The sequence below is a fragment of the Lissotriton helveticus genome, chromosome 6 (genome assembly GCF_964261635.1).
Source record: "Lissotriton helveticus chromosome 6, aLisHel1.1, whole genome shotgun sequence".
Taxonomy (NCBI): domain Eukaryota; kingdom Metazoa; phylum Chordata; class Amphibia; order Caudata; family Salamandridae; genus Lissotriton; species Lissotriton helveticus.
Window position 1 is genome coordinate 1,590,922,543 of NC_136067.1, and position 25,754 is coordinate 1,590,948,296.

At 43.8% G+C, this 25,754-nt stretch overlaps 1 protein-coding gene across 2 annotated transcripts in view; it reads left to right on the forward strand.

The window, feature by feature from the left end:
* MTHFD1L (methylenetetrahydrofolate dehydrogenase (NADP+ dependent) 1 like) overlaps positions 1-11,143 on the forward strand; it is a 1,218,839-nt gene extending 1,207,696 nt beyond the window's left edge. For both annotated transcript variants that reach the window (XM_078649387.1, XM_078649386.1), the window contains exon 28: positions 10,278-11,143. The gene's annotated coding sequence lies outside the window, so the exon portion shown is untranslated. The remainder of the gene's footprint in view (positions 1-10,277) is intronic.
* Positions 11,144-25,754: the final 14,611 nt, after the last annotated feature.

Here is a 25,754-nt window from a genome sequence, read left to right on the forward strand (position 1 = left end):
TGAGCCCATCCGCTATCAATCATAAACAACAATTCCTCTGCGAGGAAAATGGAGTCGCTTACACAGAGTCGCCAATCCACACAAAGTAAAGTTCTTATTTCTTTATTTTCTTTTCCATGGGGGACCAAAGCAAAAATAACCAACGCGTTTCGACAGTCTCCGCTGTCTTGATCACGGTTAGTTTGTGAAATTCAAATTCATACTTTATAAACATCAAAGAAGGTTTCGAAAAGCACCCAAGAGTCACTCCCCCTAGTGGGTTTTGGCGAAAACAAGGAAATGCACCTTTCATTACTTTCCACAGTTCACAAGGATTATGGGTGATGTAGTTTTTATTTTTCATTCACCCAGCGAGTTTTCTTTAATGTGCCCATGTTTTGTTCAATCTTTTTTTTGGTGTTTGAGGTTTGAAGCTGTCACTGTTTCCAGTTGATATTTGGGTCACGCCCTCCAGTGGGCTTGTGATTTGCCACAATCCATTTCCATCAAGGATTTGACTCAAGAAATCAGTGATTCCAGTTCATATTATCTCCGCCAGTTTGGCAGGGATTCTGGGTGATGTAGTCATAATTTCAAAAACTTGCTTTCACAAATTTTCTTAAGTCAATTTTGCTCACTTTCTCGTTTGGATATTTCTATTCTGTTTGACATGTTTGGGTTCAGCCCTCCAGTGGGCGTTTGGCTTCAGAAAGACACTTTGTGTCGGTTGGTGATTCTAGCCCTTTGTAAACAGAGGTTGTTCCTGGCAAAACCATCCTTTTGTGAAATGTTTTGTGTTTGAAAGTATGAACCAAGGTTTTTAAGGTGAGGACTTTAAATCATAAGTGCAAAGGGGTTGTGGTGAAAATGGGTTAAAATTTAAAGTTTATATTTTTACAGGATGACATTTAGAAAATCCAGAATTTAGTTCGTGTTCAATGGTCATTAGAGATGTATATACAATTCTTCCGATTGATTTAGGCCATACGGGGTCATTGTTCTAAAGTTTAGTATGTGCCTCGACTCTTTTTGTCGCAGAAGTTTTTCCTTATGACCACCCCTGTCCGATGATGACATGGTTTCCAAACCCCAGAAAAATAATTGCTTCCAGTCTCCGTTGTGGTGTGTTTCCATGTGTTTTGCTATGGCATTACTCCTGTCTCTGTGCACCGTTGCACGAACATGTTCAAGAATGCGTTTTTTTAGCTCGCAGATGGTACTGCCGATATAACGCAGTTTACAGGGGCATTCAATCATATACACCGTATATTGACTGGTGCATGTGATGCATTCTCTGATTTTCGCCAAAACCCACTAGGGGGAGTGACTCTTGGGTGCTTTTCGAAACCTTCTTTGATGTTTATAAAGTATGAATTTGAATTTCACAAACTAACCGTGATCAAGACAGCGGAGACTGTCGAAACGCGTTGGTTATTTTTGCTTTGTTCCCCCATGGAAAAGAAAATAAAGAAATAAGAACTTTACTTTGTGTGGATTGGCGACTCTGTGTAAGCGAATCCATTTTCCTCGCAGAGGAATTGTTGTTTATGATATATATATATATATATATATATATATGAAACAAAGCAAGAGGGTTTTTCTCTGGGATCCGTTTCCCATGGTCAGGTGTCGTGTACTCTCGGCAAACCCCGCCGCCGAGTTTTTTAATAATTTCCAAAGTTCTGCCGCGATAAGCAACACACGCACTCGGAGAAGTACAGCTAGTGAGCGTTTATTTCCCAAGTAACGCTACGCGTTTCAGCACAAAAGTGCCTTGATCACACGTTTAACCCACATCCGGTGAGGAATCATCTTATGTAGAAGCTTACTAGTTTCAAACTGTTGTAAACATAAAAGAAGTACTTTGCATTCAAAGAAACTGGTGTGGCCATTTGTAAATGGTATTTTCACACAGATCCACTGTGGTTACATAGGCTCTCTGGTATCTATTTATCAATATACATTCTATGCAATACAAACAATTCATTTGCAATGTCATTCAAGTAAAAAACTGAAAAAAAGGCATTTGTTTAAAGCTATTTACAGATTTTACAAAACCTCGATCTGACAAAAGAAAACGTATTATAACTGTTGACCCGTAAGTCCGCCATTTTGGAACGGATAACAATCATTATACTAACGACAGAAGAGCTCTCTATTTGAGTGCTAATTCATAGGATACTCATACGTCACAGAATAGCCATACGTAACATGATTTGTATATTATTCATTCGGTCTAGTGCTCGAAAAAAACTTGTTTATCAATAAAATTATGAGGTTGAACAGTTAAGAGCGTGATCCCCATGTATGAGAAAAAGTGATCATATCTGTAGAAAACCAGTCTCTATAGTTGCTGATCAAAGTAAGCTTGTCAATCAATGTCCCATATGCCTGGAACAGAGTGCAATAAGATCCAATGGATCAAAAATTAATAAAAGTGAAAGTGAATATCTTAACTTAACGCAGTGAAGTGACAATCTTCAATTCTTGGTAGCCGTGTGGGGGTCAGTGCAGTGCTCAAAATTATTAAGAAGTAGTGTCCCACATCAATGCTCCTAGAAGACAATATACAAACATTTAAAATTGGTTAAAAACACACAATAATTATACTAATTTGTCACAAAAAAGTTTGCAGGAAAAATATTTTTAAAGATACATGTGGACGATTAAGCCCCAGGGTTAACTCCTCAGATTACAGTTACAACTAACATTGGCAAGCCTAGTTCCATATGGAGGTGAGTTGCAAGTTCCTCATCCAAGTTATGCCCCCCCCCCCCGGGAATCTGGATTCCAGTTCTAATATCCACTTGGACTCTTTTTTTCTCAGGGCGAGTTCTCGATTTCCACCCCATTTGCCAATGTTCACCTGTTCAATAGCATAGTATCTTAGAAGTTCGTTGTTGGATTGATGAACCTCTTGGAAATGTCTGGCAATTGGATACTTAAGGTCTTTGTTAGTAATTGCCCTTAGATGCTCTTGAACCCTTTTCTTTGCCATGCAGGCCGTACTTCCTACATATCTTTTCTGGCATGGACATTCCAAGATGTATACGACATAGGTGGAACTACAAGTTAAAAATTGCTTTATTTGTCGTTTGATTTGTGTCCCTGGTACTTCAAAATCCTTGACCATAACACTGGCTCGGCAGGCCCTGCAGTGGCCACAAGGATAAAATCCCCTTAACCCTTGAATGTGTTGGCCTTTCTTGTCTGTTATGTCTCCTTTGACCAACATATCCCTCAAGTTACGGCCTCTCCTATATGTTATTTGGGGTCTCTTTGTAAGTTTGGGGCCTATGATATTGTCTGCTTTTAGGATTCTCCATTTGTCAGCCATTATTTTTTGGACCTTTTTAGATTTCTGATTGAATGTGGTGATAATTCTAGGAGTGTCTGTCATTTCAGTAGGTTTAGGTTTAGGGGTAAGGGTATCAGGTCTCAAAACTATGGAAGCTTTTTCAACCGCCTTGGTAAGTACCCACTCAGGGTAACCCCTTTCTCTGAAACGTTTAAGTATGTTATTGGTTTCTTGTGTATAGTCTTCCTCTCTGGTACAGTTCCTTTTAGCCCTCAGAAGTTCCCCATAGGGTATACTCCATTTAAGGGGATCAGGGTGGGCGCTGAGGGCATGCAGTAGGCTGTTGCCTGCAGTTTCCTTCCTATGCAGCTTAGAGATCAGTTTGCCCTCCTGGACTTCAATGCTCGTGTCCAAAAATTCAATCCGATCTCTATTGATGTTAAATGTTAATTGAATATTGTAGCTGTTCTGATTTAACTTGGTGGTAAAGTTTTCAGCTTCTTTTTCTGTACCTTGCCAGATGACAAAGAGTTCATCTATATATCTGACCCACGTTTGTACTTTCTTAAAGTCCTCACTCAATCTGTCATCTGTCCTGATTTCTTCTTCCCACTTGCCCAGGAATAGATTAGCAAAGTTGGGAGAAAAGGCTGAGCCCATTGCCACACCGCGAATTTGTTTGAATAATACACCATCAAACATAAATATATTATTCCGCAGGCACAATTTCATCATCTCAATGAGCATTACAGTATGATTCCTGAATCCTAGTTCTCTGTTTTTTAGAAAATGGTAGCAAGCCTCCATGCCTTGAGTGTGGTCAATGATGGTGTATAAGGCACTAACGTCCATAGTTATCAATATGGAACCTTCTGTCCATACGATAGTGTCTATTTTGGTTAAAAAATCCGTAGTATCTTTTATGTAGGATGGAAGTTTGGTAACATATTCCCGAAGGAAGTGATCAATGTAAACTGAGAGGTTTTCATTCATACTTCCTATGGAGGATATGATGGGTCTGCCTGGGGGTTCTGACAGATTCTTATGAACCTTTGGGAGAAGGTAAAAAATTGGAAGTTTCGGATAATCCTGTTTGAGAAAACAGAATTCATGCCATGAAAGGAGCCCCTCTGTTTGCCACTCCAGTAATTTGTTCCATGTCTCCTCAATGCTGTTATTATACTCATTAGAGTTGGATTTACTATAAAAGATATTGCCCTCTAATTGTCTTAGGGCTTCTTTTATGTATAGATCCCTCCCCCATAGAACAATGTTACCCCTTTTGTCTGAGGGTCTCAACACAATAGTCTTGTCATCAGCCAAAGAGAAAATGAAATCTCGTTCTTGTTTAGATAGATTCCATTGATCGCTATTGTGATGTTTGTGTTTTAATTTAACTAGTTCTTTACTGACCACTTCCTGGAAGGTGTCTATGGGGTCATGTGGCATAATGGGGTAAAAGACTGATTTCGGTTTGAAACCAGTGCATGCTGCCCTGTTCATGTTAGTTTCTCTCACCCCTACAATATGATCATCCTGTTGACTATCGGATGTGATCCCCCCCAGAGAATATACGTCCAATAACATATCTTGATCATTTATAGTGAGTTCAGGTAAACCCATTTCCACAACAGGCGCATCATTGCATTGTTTAGGTCGTAACAAATGCCATTTTTGTCATTTAAGTTTTCTTACAAATTTGAAGATGTCTATCCTGGTGTCTGAGTAACTAAACAGTTCACTGGGACAAAAAGTCAGTCCTAAGCAGAGGATACGTTTCTCTTTCATAGTTAGTGTTCTAGAAGACAAGTTAATTATGGTTTTATTTACCATTTCATCATCCATGGTTATCGTCTTCTTCCGTAGCCGCCCCTTTTGGATCCCACCGGCTTTGTATTCTTTCCGTCTTCTCTGCTGGAACTTGAGTCGTCTCTTTTGTGATCGGCTCTTCCTCTTGCTTGTCCTCTTGGTCTCCCACGGGTTGGTGTTTTCTGGAATGACTGTTTCTGTTGTAGTTCCGCCTCTTTTTTGCGTCTTGTTCGGAGGACCCTGAACTCCTCTAAAAAAAGTTGCCGGTTTCTTGGTGATCTCTGTGTCTGAAGACGTGCTAATCGATTGTCGTGACGCATCTGAGTCAGGTTCGCTTGCAATGATTGTAGGTGAGCTTTCTCCCCTAATTTCTGAAGGTTCTGATGTGTCAGTTACTATGTTGGTTTGTTTGTATAAATAGTCGTATTTTGGACTGTAGGTTAATATTCGACCACTGTCGTAGTCTCCGCAGTCTCTGTGTAGCTTTCGTTGTTTGCGATACTTTATATCTTCCTCATTCTTCTTCAGGCGCCCTTTCAAATCATCTTTGAATTTATTTATCATGTCTTGATTAGGGTGTTTGATAAATTCTTCTTCAAGTTCTTTCAATTGTTTTAATTTCGAATCACGATCTTCCCATGCATACTTAATCAGGATGCAAAACATGTTTTTGCTGCTCGCGGCAGAGTTCTGTGACCATTCCTCTAGCATATTAGCATTGGGGGATTCATGTGAAGGGGTTATATAAATTCTCAACCCCAGCGGTACCATCCCCTTATCCACATAGTCTTGAAGAGAGGTAGCCTCCCACCATTTTGAGGTTTCCTGTTTCTTCAATCTTTCATATTTCCTTAAGTGGGATGTTAAAGAGCTGCTGTCAGTTTTTTCAAATACAGCGGGACCTGTTCCCCCTTTGCCTGGTCCTCTAGCAAACAACGTGGCTGCCTCTCTTGTACGTTCGTCCTCTTCCTCCATTCTACTTTGATGATTTAATTAATTTTCCTGCAATTATAACAGCGTATTGAGTGATAGATGTTGCACTCGTAGGTTACACTTGGGAAACTAACGGTGTATACCACCATATCGATTTTCTTAATAGCGCTGTACTTTCTCCCCACTCCGAATGAGCAGTTCCTGATGCCGCTTTGTTCACACTTCTCCCCGGGGATATATCCAGCGATGTACGGGTTTCTGAAGTGGTATGTATCTTTAGTTTAATTTCTTGTAAAATCAGATATTACACCCGTCTCTTATATATATATATATATATATATGCCCAAGCTGAAGATACTGCTCCCATGTGCATACATAGGTTTCTTCATTCGTCAGTGTGTACCGCTGTTTGAGATCCAACATTTCCTGTGAAGCTTATGCAGTTGTTGCCAACTGACCTACAGATTCTATGACATGACACATGGTTGAAAACGATCCCTCTCATATTGCAACAAGCCGTCACCCACTAATTGCAAAATATCCCTCCTCAGCAACTGGACCCAGTCGGGATGCCTGCTGGTAGTGAGGTCTTCAGTTTAACTTTTGTCAGCCAAAGATCCTTCATTGACCAGGAATCCACTAAACTGTATCTATGCACAATTGCTATTTATGTTAACCTAGCTAATCAGAACCCAAGAAATATGGCAAGAAAGTGTCCAGGCTGGGCAGACTACATTGGCAATGAATCTTTGACAGGAGGTGGTACAAGCGTGTCGATTATTTCTAGCAGATATAGAGATGAGGTGGCCATTTGCGCTGGCAAGAGTGGACCTTCCTATAGTAAACAGCTGATCCAAGAAATAAGGCAAGTCCCATAGTGACCTGTGTTTTTGCCCTAGTGTCAAAGAAAGATATGTGTCACTTACTTTTTGATTGCACCAGATGAGAGCATACAAACCCTAACATGCTGAAAAAGTCCTTAACTATTTCAAACATATAATATGGAAATAAAAATGGTTCCTTCCTGGTTGATCAATCTGTAAAACCTAGACATCTAGTTAACTCTCTTCCTTCTGGAGTCTCTTAGAGCTAGGTACAACTCCACGCTAGCTTGAGTGGAAATGGTGAAATGAAAAGTACCATTACTCAAGAGAACAGAAATGACTTTCATGTCACTGAGCCAAATACCACCAATGACCCCTCCTCAAAGCCAATCCAAAAAAAATACACAATGCTTTGCCTGCCATTGTACCAATTAGCGTATTTCTCATGTTTTGTTTCTGACTCCTTTCTCCAATATGTATTTGTAAATTGTATTTATATTTCACTTACTACACCTGACGAGGCATTGGAGTGCTTTGCACCAAGTGGTACGCTACTCTGGAACCCAATATTAGAGTTAAATAGTAGATTAGTAATATGCGTTTTCTTCTTTCTTCGAGGATTGCCTGTGGTAGGTTAAGTTCTTGAATTCTCATGTTTAATAGTGTTTTGAGTACGGATCAAAAAACAGAAGTGGATTAGAAAAGGCAAGTTGTGAGTTATTGGGAGTAGTGACGAAGTGCACCCATTCACAAAATTACTTCCACATCTAAAAAACATTATTCTCTTTGGTATACTAACCTTGTAACCATTTGTACATATTAACTTACTGTAATATTTTTGAATCTGTGACAATTTCTGGTCTTAATATTTTTATGCAAAGACTGTAACATGGTCGAATTCTAATACATTTTGAAGTTTTAACAATACTGGCTTGCTTTACATCAAATAAATCTCTTTTCTCTTTTTTGTAAATAGTGAAGAACCGGTTATAGCCACTTACTGGGTCTCTGCGGCGGGGGAACCGCCCAAGTCTTCCATACCCTCCCTATATTGAAAAAGGAGACACAGGAGCCTTCGTCTGCAGGAGAACCCACGTTTTATTTGAATAGCCCGGGCTATGGAACAGAGTCCCAAGCTCGTCGGCGACAAGACAGGGGAGGCTGCTGCTTCACTCCGCAGCTTACAGGCCTTATATACACATTTCCCACCTTAAGAAACCAGTTTGGCGACCCCGAGGCAAAATGCAGTTACACCATTCTTTGTTCAGGCCAGACAGGGGCTGCAACAGATGGTACAAAAGATTACGGACAGGTCTTGCAAAACAGGGTATGTACGTTCAAGAACGGACAGATCTTAAACAACAGGATATGTGAAAGAAACAAGTTCGGGGACGGTGTCGTGACCAAGTCTTGCGAAATAGGGTGGATGTGTGCAGGAGTTCAGTCCGAGGGTGGTGAGGCCATGTTCCCTTTTTCGAAATTGGCTCAACCACAAGGAGCAGGAAGGGCAGGGTGGTCGTGACAGTTACAATTTCATCAGACATCAGCAGAAACGACCAGGAGGGTCGTGCAGAGGTGTTTGACACGAAATGGCAATGCAAAAATAATGGAGTCCTGACACAAAATAAATGCCGAAAAGAGGGGCACTTTTCCTCAATAGTAACTACGATCTTTTCTCCTTTAGCTACGAGGTGGAATTGGATTTACAAGGAATTGGTGTCTTCCAAAACTCAGAACCTGTAGTACGATTAGAAAGTGGCCCTAGCTCTAATTCCAGGGAGGTTTACTGCTACCTACAGTCTACTTTGCAGCTTGTCCATTAGTGACAACATATAAACCTTGGGTTATGTTGGACATTGCAAAAACATTATTAACTGAAAGTTTTAGAGCCTGATCCCGACGCTGTTTGTTCAGAGAAACATGCAGTCACTTACTCCTGCCAATTAGAAGACTTACGGTCAGATATAAAGGTAGAGGTGCACCGAGTAATTGGTCCTAGTATAGTGTTTACTTTCAAGGCTGAACATTTTCACCGAAATGAAGGCCAAGGGCCGATTGTATGAATAAAGTATATATATCTGTAGTGGGAGGGCATAAAATGTGACCTTAGACTTTGTAATTATCCCACTAACATAATGATTGGACCACAGCTTGCTTTGTTGGCCTCCCCATCCTTACGCAGGGTAATTTTCTGCAGTGGAATGTAGCAAGAAGGGGTTAATTTTACAACTACTAGCCTCTATGTGGAGATTCTAGATTGCCTCATGAGATACGCTTTTGTGCCTAATTATGAGCATTTTGGGTATTATCATAATAGGCTGGTCCTAAACAGGCCTGGTTTATATAATTCATATTGTCGTGGTCTTTACTTATTTCTCAATATGACATATATGGTTTACTGTCTTTAGGATGCTGGTCTATTTGTTTAATTCTTCTAAATGTGTGTATATTCTTCCTGCGCTCTAAGCCACGTGGAACTGTAGCCTATTTGTCAGGGGGCAGCTTCTCCATAATGGCGGAGGAGCGCTGCCCCCCTGCTAAAAGATGAAAAATAAAATAATGATATAAGCATTTTATTATCATTTTATTTTTGCCTGTCTCACAGCCGACGCCGCGAGTCTTCAGCGGGGTGGGGCGAGGCAATCCTGTGTGACATGCGTGGAACTTTTAAGTGTGCATGTCAGTTTGTCCGGCTGTCTTAGGCAGGGAAAACAGACATGCGCACTTAGGTTTCTCCAACCCAACTGTTTTGCACAGCCGGGTTGGAGAAACGCCACAGGCTCCTAGGCACTGTCTGAGCAGCAAACCAGGCCCTGACCAGGCTTCTCTCGTGCTGGAAATAGTATTCCCAGGATTTACTAGTCCCAGCATGAGAGAAGCGGCTGGATTGGCATCTGGGAGCCTGCTCAGTCTGCAGCCGGAGTCGAGGAGCGAGAGAGAGAAGCAAGGCGGCGGCCATCGGAGCGGCAGGTAAGTGGAATTTTAATAATTTCATTTTTGTTTTCCTCGCTCACCACTAAGCAATGCGAGCAGCCGCCACTGCTGTTTACCACCAGTTACAGGGTACAGCCAAGAAAAGCACTGACGGGTTGATTTCTCGAATGATTACTTTGTTTTATTATTGTTGTAACTTCAATAACTACACTAACAAAATATAAACAGAAGGAAAAAAATTCACTTCTTATTAAAATCTCACAGTTCGCCAAATGAGGCAACCTGTTTAGGAAGGAAAAGGAAGGGACGCCAAGCTGTTAATGTTCTGTATTTTGTGAAGTAGGAAATATGCTCTTCAAGTTTGGAAGCATTTGAATATGCGTTGCCGTGTTGGCACTACAAGGGAAAAGTGCACTTCCAAATGAAATATGTTAAATGGAACTATTTTCATTTTCTTCGACACTGAGAACTGGCTGACTGTGTCTGTCTGTCTCTTCCAGACCCCTGGAGTTCCTGCTGCTGCTTCTGCACTTCCTGCCGAGGGATGTCTGGGTGAATTTGAAGTATGCGTGCTATGCGTCTCTGGAGGATGGCGGGAGACACCAAAGAGTGCCAATTACCACACCAGCATTTATCCTAGGAATTATTTCTCTCTCTATTTTTCTAACGCACAAGACTTCAAAAGCAAAGCAAACCTGGCGTCTGAGGGCTCCTCTCTGCCTGGGATTACTATCTGCTGCATTTTTCATCACTTTATTGTGAGTAGTTTTGTGGAAACAGCAGGCCTGAAGAGGACTAGAATGTTTCAATGAATTTTACGGCCTGGAGTACATTGCTGCTCTTTACGTGCAAGAAAGAGGTTTACATTTTTTTCGGCTACCATCTTGAAAGAATACTCGTTGAAGTCGCTTTGAAATCTTGCAATGTCTCGAAAAGGGTGTTAAATTTCTGAAAATACTAGTTATGTTTCTGACCTATCTGCAAGCCAAGGAGCTGGAGAAAGGTTAAAACCATACATTTTACTGGAGAAATAAATACAGCGTGTTTTGTGATGTGATTAAATGTTTGAAAGCACTGGAAAAGCCTTGTTTACAATGCCGGATATGGTTACATGTTTCTGCATTGAATTATTCTTGAAACTCTCTCTTAAGAAGTGCAAACATTCACTGCCGTATGTGCTGGTATTTCTTGTGTTCTAATGCTTGTAGCAGAAGAGAAGTTTGGTCTGTTTCATTTTTTTGTGAGCAAAACTATCAATTTGATTCCTTGGATGTGTTGTTGGAAGTCTGTTAATATTAACCTCTTGTAATAGTCTTGAATTTGTTTACTGCTGTACGATGAAACTCCCTAATAAAACCATTGATTGGAAAAAGGCAGTACTTTTGACATTTCTCAAGTACAGTGATACCAATGACATGTTTTCATCGCGACAGGTCGACACACTGTTATTTTGAAGTTTTTTGTTTTTTTACTTTGTCTATATATCATGATTTTTTGGGTAAAGCTGAATTGGCCTGGTAGAAGAGGAGTAGCGCATTTTCAGGCGTAACCTCTATCCAGGAAGTAGGATCCGTATAGTTATTCGTGGACCTAGGATATCAGTGGGGCAGACAAAATATATTATTTAAGGGTCCCAATATACCTTTCAATCCTACTGCAATGTATACCGGGATGATGTTCAGTGCAAAGCCTCCCAGGATATCATGGATTTTACACTTAGTTAAAATAATAGTTTTTGAGTTCTTGTGGCTGATCTTGTTGGTTTGGATAGTGTTGACCAAATGTTATTTTACACTGCACTTGATAGGTCGACATCCAGGGCTTGATTCACAATAGTAAACTTACACTTTTGTGTAAAATTAAAATTTTCTGGTATTCACCACCTCCAAGTTTCATTTTATGAACCCCTTGCGTGCTCATTCCGGAACCACGCCGTCATGAGCCACGGACGGCGTGTGCTCATGACGGCGTGGTTCCGTCATGCTGCGGCTGCTCCGCCCACGCAGCACTGATTCCCTGCCTGTGTGGGCGAATTGATGAGCGGGCGTGGTCATGACAGAACCATGCAGTCGTGAGCACAAGCGGCCCGTGACTCATGACTGCGTGGTTTCGTCATGAGCACGGAAGTGCTGCGCTCACCCCCTAGGCCCCCCGCGCCGCGGCGGAATTCGTGGCGCAGGGAAGGGGTTAATAGTGACAGTAGTCAGTTTATTAATAGTAATTTCATTTTACCACTTCAAAGACCCCACATTCATGCAAAGACTCCGCATTCATGGTGGAGACTCCACATAGACCCCACATATACCCCACATACATAGGCCTGTCCTATTTTGTGTGTGCAGAGTTCTCCACATGGATTTGATCTACCAGCTGAAGTGGTCTTTCTTATCCTCACTATCAGGTGCCCTTCCAGAAAGTCTGTTTATGTCGGGCCCTGGGACAAAGTAGGGACTGGATGTGGTATCCCCAAGATTGTCAATTTACAAGCCAAGGTGTTCGATGTTTTTAGTTCGCTTTGTCTTTGACCAAGTATAACCTTGCAGTGAACACTATTAAATATTATTTGTTGGCCTTTTCTGCCCCTTGCCATACCAATTGCCCTTGTTTAAATCACCTGTTGTGATTAGGTTTATAAAAGGTTTGTCAGAGTGGGGATTCTTGTATCTCTGACTTAGAGTGTAATCATTAAATAACCCCCACCTTTGGTTTGTCTACATTAGAGAATGGAGAAGGAACAATCATTTACATCAAACACCATGACTTGTGAAGTCCAATTGGGGTTTAACAAGATTCAATAAAGAGTCCTTGTGAGTTAAAGGGCTTTTATTAACAATTAACTCAAATTGCTTTATTTATTAGGTAAGTATTCATTTTAGCTTTCATCCTTACAGAATGAAATAATCCAGCAATCGGTATTTCAATACCAGATAAAATACAACATTTGTAAGGATTACAAATAATTTAGGGAGAATTCAGCAAGTGGGTTCTCTAAAGAAATTCCCTAATCTAAATTAATAGAAGTTTAAGCATTTAATACTTTGTTTCTTCAACGAGCAAGGTAAGGTGTCAGTTTCAGAAACCCAAATGAAGAGTTCTGATAAGAGAAATAGTATTGCATGGGCAGGAATCCTTAGCACTTAAGTAACGAAGAATACCAACACCTGAAAAACTATTCTCAGCCATAAATCAGCAGGAGTACCTATCTCCTAAGTGAGAGACAGGAAAATCTTACATGGGGTCCCTCCTGTAAGAATCCTACAGTGCTGTAGTAGCACCCAGTACTACATATCTGCTAAAACATAACTGCAACAATTGATGCATTGCCCGTACTCACTGTCCAATCAATTCTCAGCAATCTGTAGAAGCATGTAAACTGCTTAGTTTCTCAAATCTTCAAATAGACTACTGAATCATGTCCTTTAAACGATACGTCGTCCACATCTTGCGATTCAGACAGTTCCTCCCATAAGTCGCGTTTTGTGCCATATCTTCTTGATGAAAACCTTGCTATCAGGTGTCTAATACATAACAAATGCATATTCACTAGCTAATAGAAGGCTTCTTTAAATTTACAGCATTTGCAACAATGTAATGTAAAACAGCCCTTTTACCCTAACATGTCAAATTAACATTAATATGGCATGAGTAGTTAGACTAACTTCATTCAATACATTGTCACTTCACTTGTGTGATTGCAATGCCTAAGTATGATTATGAACTACAAAATTACACTAATTATGTGTGTCATTTAGCATCAAATGTTGCACTTTTATTAAATATGTTTGATTTGCAAAATGAGGAAATTCGCTCTATTAACTCTGACGCACGTTTCCTCCAGGGCTGTTTGTGATGCCACCTTAATTTGGTCTTAACATTCCTCATGTGTATGCTGTTCAAGCTGATGCCCAGCTGCTCGCTACATGTGCTGACTTTAAAGACTTCCTCATTTCAATTACTTTAGCATGTTGCATGACAGTTGGGTACTGTTGGTGCTACCACGCTATGCCTCCTTTTCCCCGAACAAATTGGTGCTGTGGACTCAGGCAGCCTTCTTACCTAAAGTCATGCACGTTGGACAATCCATTACTCTGGCAGTGTCTTTGCCCCCTACCCCTCAAAAAAGGAGGAGCAGCTTCATTGGTTGGAACCCAAAAGTTATTTGAGTTTTTACATCAATTGCACCAATTGGTAATGCTCTTTCTGGTGGATCATCAATTTAACCAGAGATTCCTCACTGCCCTCCCACTTTTTAATACCTTGGCAAGCCTTGTTAGTTAAAATTCAGCAGTGTGCAAGTGAACATGTCCGTACCTAAAACCACAGAGTCTAACCCTTGTAGTGACTGGCAAAGATGTCTGTCAGGTCTCATGAGGTATGCCTTTGGTGTTTCAAATAGTCACACAACTCCAAGTCTTGCAAGGATTGTGGCCAGATGAATCCCTGCTTTCAATCTCGAAGCCATTCCAGTGGAAGATGTTCTTTGCATTAGAAATTCCTAGGTAAGGTGAAGAAAGTTAAAAGAAAGAAAACTAAGCTGGACTCCTCCTTGTCCGATCACTGTCGACCAGAGAAATTACGGAGACATCAAGGTGCCACTCAGTCTCGGTCTCCTTCTGAGGAACAGATTCCCCAAATGATCCAAATGCACGCTGAATTCCCAGGTCTGTCAGCAATGTCACAGCAGATAGAGGCTTTTAATGATGCCATGTAGTGAATATTCAGCACCCTTCCAGCTTTGGCAACCACTGATCTGAGGGGAACTCCAATCAGATTACTGTTGGCAGATTTGTCCTCCATACCATCTGTGCCTCTGGACCCTACTGCAGAGTGCGCTTCAAATTTGATTCCGATTCCATACCCAACTTCACTTCCGGCACCCAATCGGACTTCACTTCTGGTATCACAATTCACATCTGTTCCGGGCACGTGGACAACATACACCAAAGTTATGCCCTGCGTAAGTCCTTCATTCACACCCAGCACATTACCATTACCAAGGGATCACCCACAAGAACTCCGCAACCTTTTTGGATCGGATTCTGACCATTGTAGACAAGGCCTGGGTGAAGATCAATAGATATGACAGGGATGTTTCATCCCCCTATGATACCAACCTCCTCATGGATTTGCAAGAGGTCAGTGGTTTAGACGCTTCTTTGACAACTATTTGAGTCACCTCACTGGTCACTCGACAGAAGAATTAGCATAATTTGCTCCAGTGATATGGCCTGCAGCCAAAGTTATAGCTGCCATCTATTGTAGTCAAAACTCATGTCTTGACAGACGTTCTGCAGCCTGGTCAGGCTTCAATAGTCACTTTTAATGAGGCCCTTATAGACATTTTAATGGACACTGTGGCCAAGCCTTGCTCTTGCCTGCAGGTGAATTGGCAAGTGGCCAGACAATACAAACCTGCCCCAGGTGACCCTGCCACCCTCACTCTACAACCCTCGCACAGAGCCGAGCAGTCCAGGCATCTACAAGTAGTGTGTACTCAAACTTGTTTCCTACGACTCCTCCCAATACGGAATCAAAATGTATGGAGGCATTTGTAAAAAGAAAGTTCTGATACAGATTTCTAGTCACAGATTCCTCATCTTTTGAATAATCCCCAGTAGTCAGACTGGATCCAGAAATGTAGATACGGATCTCTTTGTATCTCTCTGAGACATTACTGCAGCACATTTCCTTAAGTGTGCAAGGGTTGGTATCTCCAAAGATGACCAGTTTCAAGTCCAGTAGGGACTATAGCAAACAAATGTCTGTGACTGATTCCCATTGGGTGTGTCGGTGGTGCCTGAGGTCAAGCCAGGACTCCAAGGCCTGCAGTGACTTTGTGTCGTTGAACCCGAAGGCCAGCAGGAAACATGAGATGAAACTACGTCGCCAAGCATAAGACTCCTCTCTGGGGACACTCCAAGTCACACTCAGCATCCAAGGTTCGATCTCATTCCCATTTGCATTCCTGGAGTAGGCAGAGAGCTCCAGAGGCCACTCTTTGTTACATTCCAAGTGCTTATGTAAGCAGAAGAAACACAAGAAATCGAAGCGGGATTCCACTACTTCATGCCACTCTTATTCGCCTGACCAGGTGCGGTGTAGGCATGACCCTTCTCAATCCAGCTCCTAAAGTCCTCCGACTTCAGAAGCGATCCTGCAACTGGTTCTGGCACAACCAAAGTTTCTGGGGCCTTCTGCCATGCTGATTCAGATTCTGCAGAAAAGTTCTGCAAAGCCATGCTTCGGCTCTTTGGATCCCTACCGGCTCCCTCTGGGGCGTCTTTGGGCTCCAAGGAGCTGAGAGGCCTGCCACCTTGGACACCGCCAGCGGGTTAGGCCTTGACGCAAACTGGAGTCTCCCAACCTATCTTGCCTCCACTCTTGTTCCTACCACTGCTTCAGGCGCCATAACCCACGCCATGCCCAAATCTGCTTGGGGTGCCATTTCTCCCACTTGATTTGTCACAGGGATGACAATACTCCGCATTCCCTTTTTCATACAGATTCATATAACGACGGTGAGCTGGGTGATGAGTTCACACAGCCCTGATAGGATGACAATTGGTCTGAGTCGACCAACTCCACCTTCCAATGCACAATAGTACTGCTGACGAAAAACCTTTTCAGATCCAGTCGGACGCCTGGGGGTAATTCTAAGGTATGGAATCTATAACTTACCTATGTTTCTTACAGATATATCATTTTCGAAGGTAAGTAACTTGTTCTACTATTCGCTTGGCATTGAAAGACATTCTTAAAATCATCAAAGGTTGTAAGTAAGTAATTTTATTTGCATAGTACAAACGTCAAAATTTAAAAGTACATCTACATGCTTGATAAAACCAGCATATCGTATTCGCAATTTCTCATTTCATTTTAAAACCGCAAAAATAGATCCTTTTTGGATGACCTTGGAAATAGATACAGTTTTGTTTTATAATATTATCTAAAAAGCAATTAGGATTCAAGTTTTGGCATTTTCTTTTCCACCGACTTCATAAACTTCCCAAAACTACAGTTCAACTGTGGATCCTGGGGTTCAAAGCAGGCGAGAACTGCTCGTCTTCGTGTATGTATCCCTCGCTGATTAAAATGGCGTTTCAGCAGATGTTTTCGTTCATCCAACAAATTGCCACAAGAGCATAACAAGTGCAGCATATCCTCTGGCACTGAGCCACATAACCGGCAAAGGGAACCCACTTTGTCTTTTTGCAGTATGGGAAATTTCGGATGCAGGGAAGCAAGCCCTGCCTGTACCTTTAAAAACTTCATTTTAGTGGTTTTAGCATAGCCCAATCCGAGGTAACCGCCACGTGTTATTTCAACAGATACGTTGGGGTCCTGGGTCCTGCCAGAAAGCACTTGAACTTTCTGAACCATCAGGGCATTTCCATGGTCATGAATCATCTGCTGGTATCTTTGTACGACTGGGTGAACAAACTCAGCCGCTGTGCCTAGAGGATCACGGATGGCAGTTATATAACAAAGTCGTACAGGGTGCCTTCCAGCAAAGAGAGAAAACCCGGGTTTGATCTTTTTGCCATCACCGAGACTATGCAATGTCAAGAGTTTTGCACGCTGGAGTTCTTAAGAAGTCTCCTCCCTCTGAGATGCATTCCACCTAGAATAGAGCACTGAACTTCTGTATGCCTTCCCGGAGTTCAGGAGATGGCTATGAAAGAATGGGTTCAAGTCATCCTAGTGGGTCTGGATTGGATAAGGGGAGTACCCCGAACTTCTGAGTATAACGATCTGTCCTCCAATCACGCTGCCGCTTCGGTAGTATCCTTTGTTGTAGCAGCAGGAGCAGTGTCTTGCACCCAGGCCTGCGCAATCTACACCTCCATATGTGGAGATTGAGAAGCTGCAGTTGAATTCATTCAGCCTTCCTCCTGAAGTTTTGGACGTTATCTACCAAATTTGCCTGCGCTGGGCACTGGGATAGGTTTTTGGGTTGATGTGGTTCTCACAATGCTGACCCATTAAAGGCAAGTCTGTCAGATTTCTTGCTTTTTGTGTTGTGTTTATCCGAGCAACGTCTTAATGGGCACTGTTAAAGGTCATTGGCTCTTTCTGCCTTTTTGCTTTTACCAGACCAAGCGTCCTTGTTTGTCACATGTTGCGATGTGTGATTTCTTAAAGGTTTAGTACATATGTTCCCACCTAAACCATTTGTGATATCTCAGTGGACTTTAATTTAGTTATTACATTCCTTCTGTGTAGCCCGTTTAAACCAATGCAGAACAGTCCTTTGCATCTCCATAACCTGCTTCTGACTCTCAAAACGGTCTTTTACATTGTGATTACTACAGCTCATCGTGGGAGTATTCTTCAGGCTCTTTTAGTCCAGCCTCTCCACACCACTTATTTCCATGACAAACTATTGTTATGGACCAGAGCAGCATTAATGCCGAAAGAGTGTTGAGCTTTTCATTTATACTACCAAGGTGGATGAATAGATCTTTGTGGGAGCAAGGAAAGGCAAGGCAGGGTGCCGAAACAAACCATTATTGGAGGGATAGCCCTCTGTGTTAAAATCTGATGCGCATTAGTTAAGAGGCAGCCTCCTGAAGATCTCTTGGCTTACTCCGCAACCACCATTACCTTGGAGTCCCCGTCCTAGATATCTGGCTGGCTAGTACGTGGTAGTCTACACACGTTCACAACATACTACTGCCTTAACAGTCAAGTTTGTCAGGAAGAGCATTCCCGCCATAAAGCCCTTTGGGATTTTTCAGTTCGGTCCATTCCACAGACCCACCATCTTGGGAGGTTCTGCTTTGGAATGTGTTGTCAAGGTGAACAATGTGCAATTAGAAGTATCGATTAGCAGGTCAAGTTACTTACCTTCCGTAATGCTCTTTCATGTGGACTCTCTAACCACATATTCCCGACCAACCCTCCTTCCTGCCCGCTCTGTGGAATTGTTCCATACATGAAAAGGTCCCAATCTAGAGATCTGTGACACTTTCCTCATCAGTCATTGAGCACCCCTGCCAAGGGCACGAACAAGGTAAAGAAAGAAATTGACATTGATGCACAGGGTGACACTCATATGTATCTCTGATGTTCTTTCTAGGGTAAAACACAGCTGAAGCGGAACCACACAATGCCACCTACAGGCGAATGAGTGCAATGCTCTGAAAAATCTCTGGATCTAGTCTGGTTCCTGGGGCTTTTTACAAGAAAAGGAACCTGTGGTTAGGTAGAGATGACCTCACCCCCCAGAAAGAACATTACTGAAGCTATGGGGGTTGCTCCATATTAGCCAAAGATTACTTCATCATTAACTGACCCAATCTTAACAAAACTGGTAGGGGTCCGTCCATCTTTTCTGAAAATAAATGGCTTTGCTTCGAAGTTGAGACATTCCTCCTTTACCTTGTCAATTGTCATACTACAGTCAACTAGAGGAACGCCTCCTCTCTGAATTAAACGCACCTTAGCATGTGCGACACATATTGGTCTTATAAATCACTTTAGACCTTCACTTAACTATTTTCACGCACATAGGTCCTGACGAACGCCAGTGTACTTAAAAATCTGGCTGAAACGTAGACCTCACTGGATATTGGAGACATAATCCATAATCTAATACCCATATATATCCGCTCTCTTTTTTAATACTGCCAAGGACCAACCATTAAACTTCTCCTAAACATTGTTTTGGGATCCATTGGACAGTTTTTAAACTCACTCTTACTCACTTCACTGCACTCACTATATCCCAGGCGCATTCGGCACCTGGGGTGGGACCCAATGATGAAGCATGCCACCAACTAGCTTGATGGGTGAGGGTCTTCATAAAAAACAAAGTGTTTTTTCTCCCAGACATAGGCCCCTAGCTTCCAGCCAATAGCTAGTTCTAATTGATATTAACTACTGCACCAGGGGAAGTGAACTAGTCTACACTTCTTCCTCTCTCTCTCGATTGTAGTACTACAGCCAACACCTGATGAGCTCTTCCTTTTTTAAATGCTGAGTCACCTACAAGGCAATACAGAATCATTCCTCTGCTAATTTACACAAATGACTGTCTCCTTAATCAACTGGGATTCTGCAGTATCCACTGAGGCAAACAGAATGTTAAGTCATTCTCCAGTCTAGATACATGTAACTTGCTCCTCGTGTACAGGTGCTATAAATTCCCAATACTGTCCAAAGGTATTACACTAGACCAAATTCTGAGTAGCCTGGCTTATTTGTGACCCATTTGCAAATAAAGTAGCAGATCATGTTATTTCTGCTTTTAACATTCGCAGCATTGCACTGTAGAATGTTAAGGGAAGAAATTCTAATTTCCTAAGAGGCTACTGAAAAGTTCTGCTTAGAGTAAAAAATACCCAAGTCATTACATGCCTAGCTCCAGTTTCTGCACTGTGTAGAAAATCTCACAGAGTAGTTATTGGGTGAAACCAAACCTGCGTGGAAAATGTGGCCATGCTAAAACTAAAAGGTTAAAATGGTAGCATTTCAAAACACAGTTACTTTTCCTACTAATATCTTTATTCGCTTTTTTTTATTAAAACCATTGCATTAATAAACAAAACCTAGAAACATGAAAACTATGAAAACAGGTTACAGGTATAACATTTAGCCTATAAATGTTATTTTTCTAATCCATATATGTGAAAAAAAGCTTCTGTATGCCTACAAGTTGGTAACTCATTTCTTGCTAAAAGGCCTGTGAGGCATAATCCATTAATTTGGTAAATTTATGTAAAAAACAATTGAGGTGGTTTATCTTAGTCCAAAAATTGAGTAAGCGATTTATCTTTGAAACACATATGTTCAAAATCCACAACAGGAGATTCTTTACAGGTCCAGCATAAACTGGTCTCTGTAAATATTACTTTACAATCTTTGTGTGGAGTCGAATACAGCAGATGCATTGCTAATAGTTTAATTTGTGTAGGTGAGGGGAAAATCTAATGACTCAATGCTTAGAAGTAGATCTTTATCCAAATATCTAGCGAGCGGGGCCCGGGGGTCTCTTTCCAGGTGTTGCATATAGGGTGCTTATTTAGTTTGGATGGATAGTGCAGTTTTGCTACCCCTTGTCTGTAAGAATTTGTAAATTTTTTAGGCAGGATGGTGTGCTACTAGCCGGTATGCGAGTAGTGTTAGCGAGGTGGGAGTAGCCAGGGGATCCAGTTTGGATAATTTTCCTTTTTGTTTGTCTCATAAAAGTCCAAATTAGACAGTGAGTGGATGACCTGTTGGAAGGCAAAGTTCAAAGGTTCGGCATTTTCTACCAGGTCTTCAACCAGGCAAATACTTTTCTTTTTCCCAATACGGTCCCATAGAGTTTGAATTTTGTATTTTCGCTTTATTATACCATAACGATGCTAGATTAGATTTGTGTATGGGACAAGATGAGTTTTTATCTACAAGTTTAGGTACTTTTAGACGTGTCTCGTAGGATCTGCATAGGGTGGGTTACAGTATATTAATCAATGATTATGAATGCCGGGAGAGGAAAGGTGGAGCATAGATTCTGTTCGATCTGAAGCCATGGAGGTTACTTGTATTCGAACTTAGATATATGCGTTCGAGTAATTGAACCATTTCAGGAATCTGCATCTGCCATCGCGATAGTCTCACCACAGTTTCTTTTGTTATGCCATAAAAACTCAGACTATTTTGTTGTTTGAAGAAATAAATGATTGAGAAAAGTGAATTGGGAGCCAGCTGGGTAGAAAATGAGTTATCAGGGTGATCATTTTTAGTGTATCCAATCTGCCCCTCCAAGAGATGTGTTTTGCCGACCATGATGAAAATAGATCTTTGATTTGAGTGATGGTCTGTAGATTATTATGAGCGACTGAGTCCGGAAGGTTGTTGCAGAACCAAATACCTAAGTGTTTAATGTACTTTGGTTGCCATTGACCAACTCTGTCCTGAAAACAGGAAGAGGGGGAGAACCTCTGTTTTGACTTTATTCAGGGTGTAGCTGCTGGATAATGTTTAGAGTTGCTGGTATAGCACGATCAGTGTCTTCAGTAAAAATTGTGTCCACATTAGCTGCTGTTCTGAGTTTGGGGTTCTGGAAGGAGATGCCTTTAACATCAGGTGAGCTGTTGAGTTGTTGTAAGAGTGGGTCAGGAACAGTAAGTGGGACAGAAGGCAGCCCTGTCCTTTACCTTGCTGGAGGGGGAATGAATCTGATAAGTCACCATTAATTTTGAGTCTTGCTGATGGATTTGCATAGAGGGACATAGTTATCTTTATAAAAGCATCACCAATACCACACATCTCAAGAGCTTCTTCTAGATACGAATGGAAGACTTTGTTATACGCTTTCTATGCGTTGAGGGCTATAAGGAGCCACGGGTGAGTTATAGAAATGTGTTGTTGTTTTTAAACTGCATCATGAGATTTCCATTACTCACTGCTGGAGCACATATATAATTATTGATAACGCTTTCTCAGAATTCCAAGACATACCATATTTTGAGCACAAAGCCTCTAGTTTTGTCGTCGACTTGCATTCACTCCTGTCTCCCTCTAACTTGAATAAATCACAAGCAGCACATTGCTTATTAGATTTTGTTGGACAGGCCACATGAAGGGCCGCTCTCCCCCGGCCCAACCAGGCCCGAACCAGCCACGCAAGTACCACACACCACCATTGCACGTCCACCGTCCCCGCAGGGACCCCTACACTCGAACCTGTTGACCGCGTAGGCCGACCCACTACCGGCCTGCGCGCCCATCCTGGGCGCCATCTTGGACACTCCACCACGAGGCCGCCTGGCCCCCGATCGACCTCAACCCTGGGCCTGGCCAGGCCTCAGACATTCCGGCACCAACATCCACCCAGGAGGTGAGCGGGCTACTTGGTCAGTCAATGGGAGCAAGAGGTGTCGATGGCTCTCCCCCGCCAAGTACCGCTCGCCCATCGCCTCCCCGGGCGCTGGCTCCACCCCCCTGCTGGGTGTCTGAACCCCCTCATCCCGGACCTCCCGACCTCCAAGTGCGAGGGTCCGGACATCAAAGCACACCAGCCCTATAACTGGGGCAGCTCCAGAGCAGGACGGGAGTTGTATCTTGGAGTCGAGAGACGCAAAGAAGAACTCATCCTTGACGGACTACTGGCGCTGCCGTAGCTCTGTCTTGTGCACCTTCGTCTTGCCTGCTGGCGCTGCCGCGGCTTTGGGAACCACCCTATCCTTCATCGTCGTCGGGACCTGCTGGCGTGGCCGAGGACCGTTGTAACCACCACCTTCATCGGGACCTGCTGGCTCTGCCGCGGACCGTCGTCTTCCTTCATCCATCTCGGGACCTGCTGGCTCCGCCGCGGCCCGTTCATCTACACCCCCGAGCTCGAGGATTGAGAGCTATTGCCATCTTTTTAGTAACAAGACTGTCCCGCTACCCTCTTCCCAAACAGAGACCAGAATAGAGGGGACCCCTGAGTCCAGACCTCCTTGTACCATTCTACCGTACTTGAAGAATTCCCTATAAAGTATCGTTGAACTTTATCCTTGTGTGGTGTACGTCTGTGGGGGGGAAGTTACTTGTCTGTACGATTCGCTGGAGACGGCTCTCCCCGGAGACCTCTCCCCTTATCCTCGGCCGACCCTCCCGGTCCGTCTAACATTGGTGGCAGCGGTGGGATCCGAATCACCGCATAAACCGTACAGAGAGTAGCTCACCCCACGGCGAATCACGATGTCAACTAAAGACAGCGGATCAACGGAGAAATTCCAGATGGAGAAATTGGACGAGTACAGCCATCGTGAACTTAAACAGTTCTGTATCGAATTAGGTATCGCTACCACCGGACTAAATACCAAAGATGACTTTAAGCAGGCCCTGGAATCTTGGGCAGAAACCGGGGCTGCCGGAACCCCCGATCAAGACATCGCAGCACAAACCCCCATGGCCCCTGAAGAACGAAGAACGAGTCTCTCGCCAGACGAGATCCAGGAACGAGAAAGAACCCGAATACACGAGCTGGAAATGGCCCGGCTCAAAATGGACGTTGAACTAAAGTTGGCCGAACAGAAAATCAACTTAGAGCACCTGCGTCTCCGAGAAGAAAGAGAGGAGAAACAGAGACAAAGGGAGCTCGAGGAAAAGAAACTGGCATATGAACATGAGCGGAAATTAGCTGAAATCGACCTACGCAAACAGAATAAAGAAGCAGGGGTGCCCGAGCAACCCCACACTCCAGGGGCAACAGAGAAGAAGGTACACATCCCCAAGGATGTCGTTCGAGAATACTTCCGAGAGGACGACATCCAGCAATGGTTTAAGGCCTATGAAATCGCTATGACTGCACACCGGATCGATAGAAGCGATTGGGGGGCCGGTCTGTGGGGGAGATTCCTCAATGAGGGCCGCGACGCCCTGCTGCAACTCCCGGACCACCAGATGACCTCCTATGACCATATGAAAGCTGCACTCCTCACCCGCTATGGCCTCACACCCGAGATGTACCGTCAGAGGTTCCGAGACTGCACCCGCATCCCAGGTACAACTTGGGTGGACTATGTCAATTACTTTAGCCGAGCCTTCGAGGGCTGGATCAAAGGAAGCAAGGTCACAACCTACGAACAACTGTTCAATCTTATGGTATGGGAGCATCTGTCGAACAATTGCTTCATTGAACTTCGCCAGCACCTCCTCGACAGCAAGTTAACGGATCCCCGGCAGCTCGCAGCCGAAGCAGACCGGTGGGAAATCACCAGAGTGAGTCGAAATGGGTCCTCCGAACAGAACCGGAACAACAATGGTCAGCACCGTCCCCGAGGAGGTGGAGGCCAAGGACGCGGAAGAAGCAACGCTCCGGTCACCCCCACTACCAGCCCCACCCCCCCGGCCAACCACCGGGGCAGCACCCCAGCGCGACCGGGACATCGAGCCAATGTTACCTGCCATCGATGCCAACGAGTCGGACACTATGCAAACGACCCAAACTGCCCCCAGTACCAGAGCCCAAGACCCCGCCAAGTAGCCGCTGCTGCTCTGGGGGAGGAACAGATCTCAGAGGAACAAGAAGAATATGAACAGGAACACCAAGAATGGGAGCCAGCCGCCATGGCTCTCGCCTGCCTAGGGGGGAGAGACATGGTCCCGCGGGTCCCCCTACCCGCTAATACCCAGAAGTACAGCCAATGGGTGGGCATCAATGGACGCCGGGCTGAAGCCCTTCGTGACACTGGGGCCAGTGTAACAGCCGTCCGCTGTCACCTGGTGACCCCCGAACAATACTTACCAAACATTCTCTGCCCTGTACGTTCAGCCGATAACTCAGAAAGTCTGTGTCGGATGGCCTGCGTCCCCTTCGAATGGGGAGGGGTCTCCAGCATGTTGAAGGTGACGGTCCGAGATGATGCCCCCGTAGACTGCCTCCTGGGTAATGACCTGGAAAGCTCTCCTTGGGCAGCAGTCGAACGAAAAGAACACCTGGGGATGCTGGGCGTCCCGGACTGGGCGTGCGTCACCACCCGGTCCATGACCGCCCGTGCCAACACCCGCCCAGAGGAACTCGAATGGCCGGCGCCACCGCCTCCGGTCGCCCCCGCCGAAACCACCGACCGTGACGTCCCCCCCGAACCAGCTCAACCTCCAGACCTCGCTAACCTCGACCAGTGGCCTCAAGAGGGGGGGCCCACGCAAGAACAATTTCGCCAAGAACAAAAGACCTGTCCCTCCCTCGAGGGACTCCGCCAGCAAGCACTAGCCCAAAGCGCAGGGGATACCTCCGGAACTCACTGGGTCTACTGGGACAATGATCTGCTGTACAGTGAGCAAAGAATCGCGGAGCTGGGGGCCAGCCGAGTCCTAGTGGTACCCCTCCGTTTTAGAGACTTTCTGCTAAACCTGGCCCACGATGTCCCCCTGGCAGGACACTTGGGTCAAGACAAAACCTATAGCCGCCTGGTGACCCACTTCTTCTGGCCCAAAATGAGGGACAATGTACACCAGCATTGCCGATCTTGCCCCACGTGCCAAGCCAGTGGGAAGAG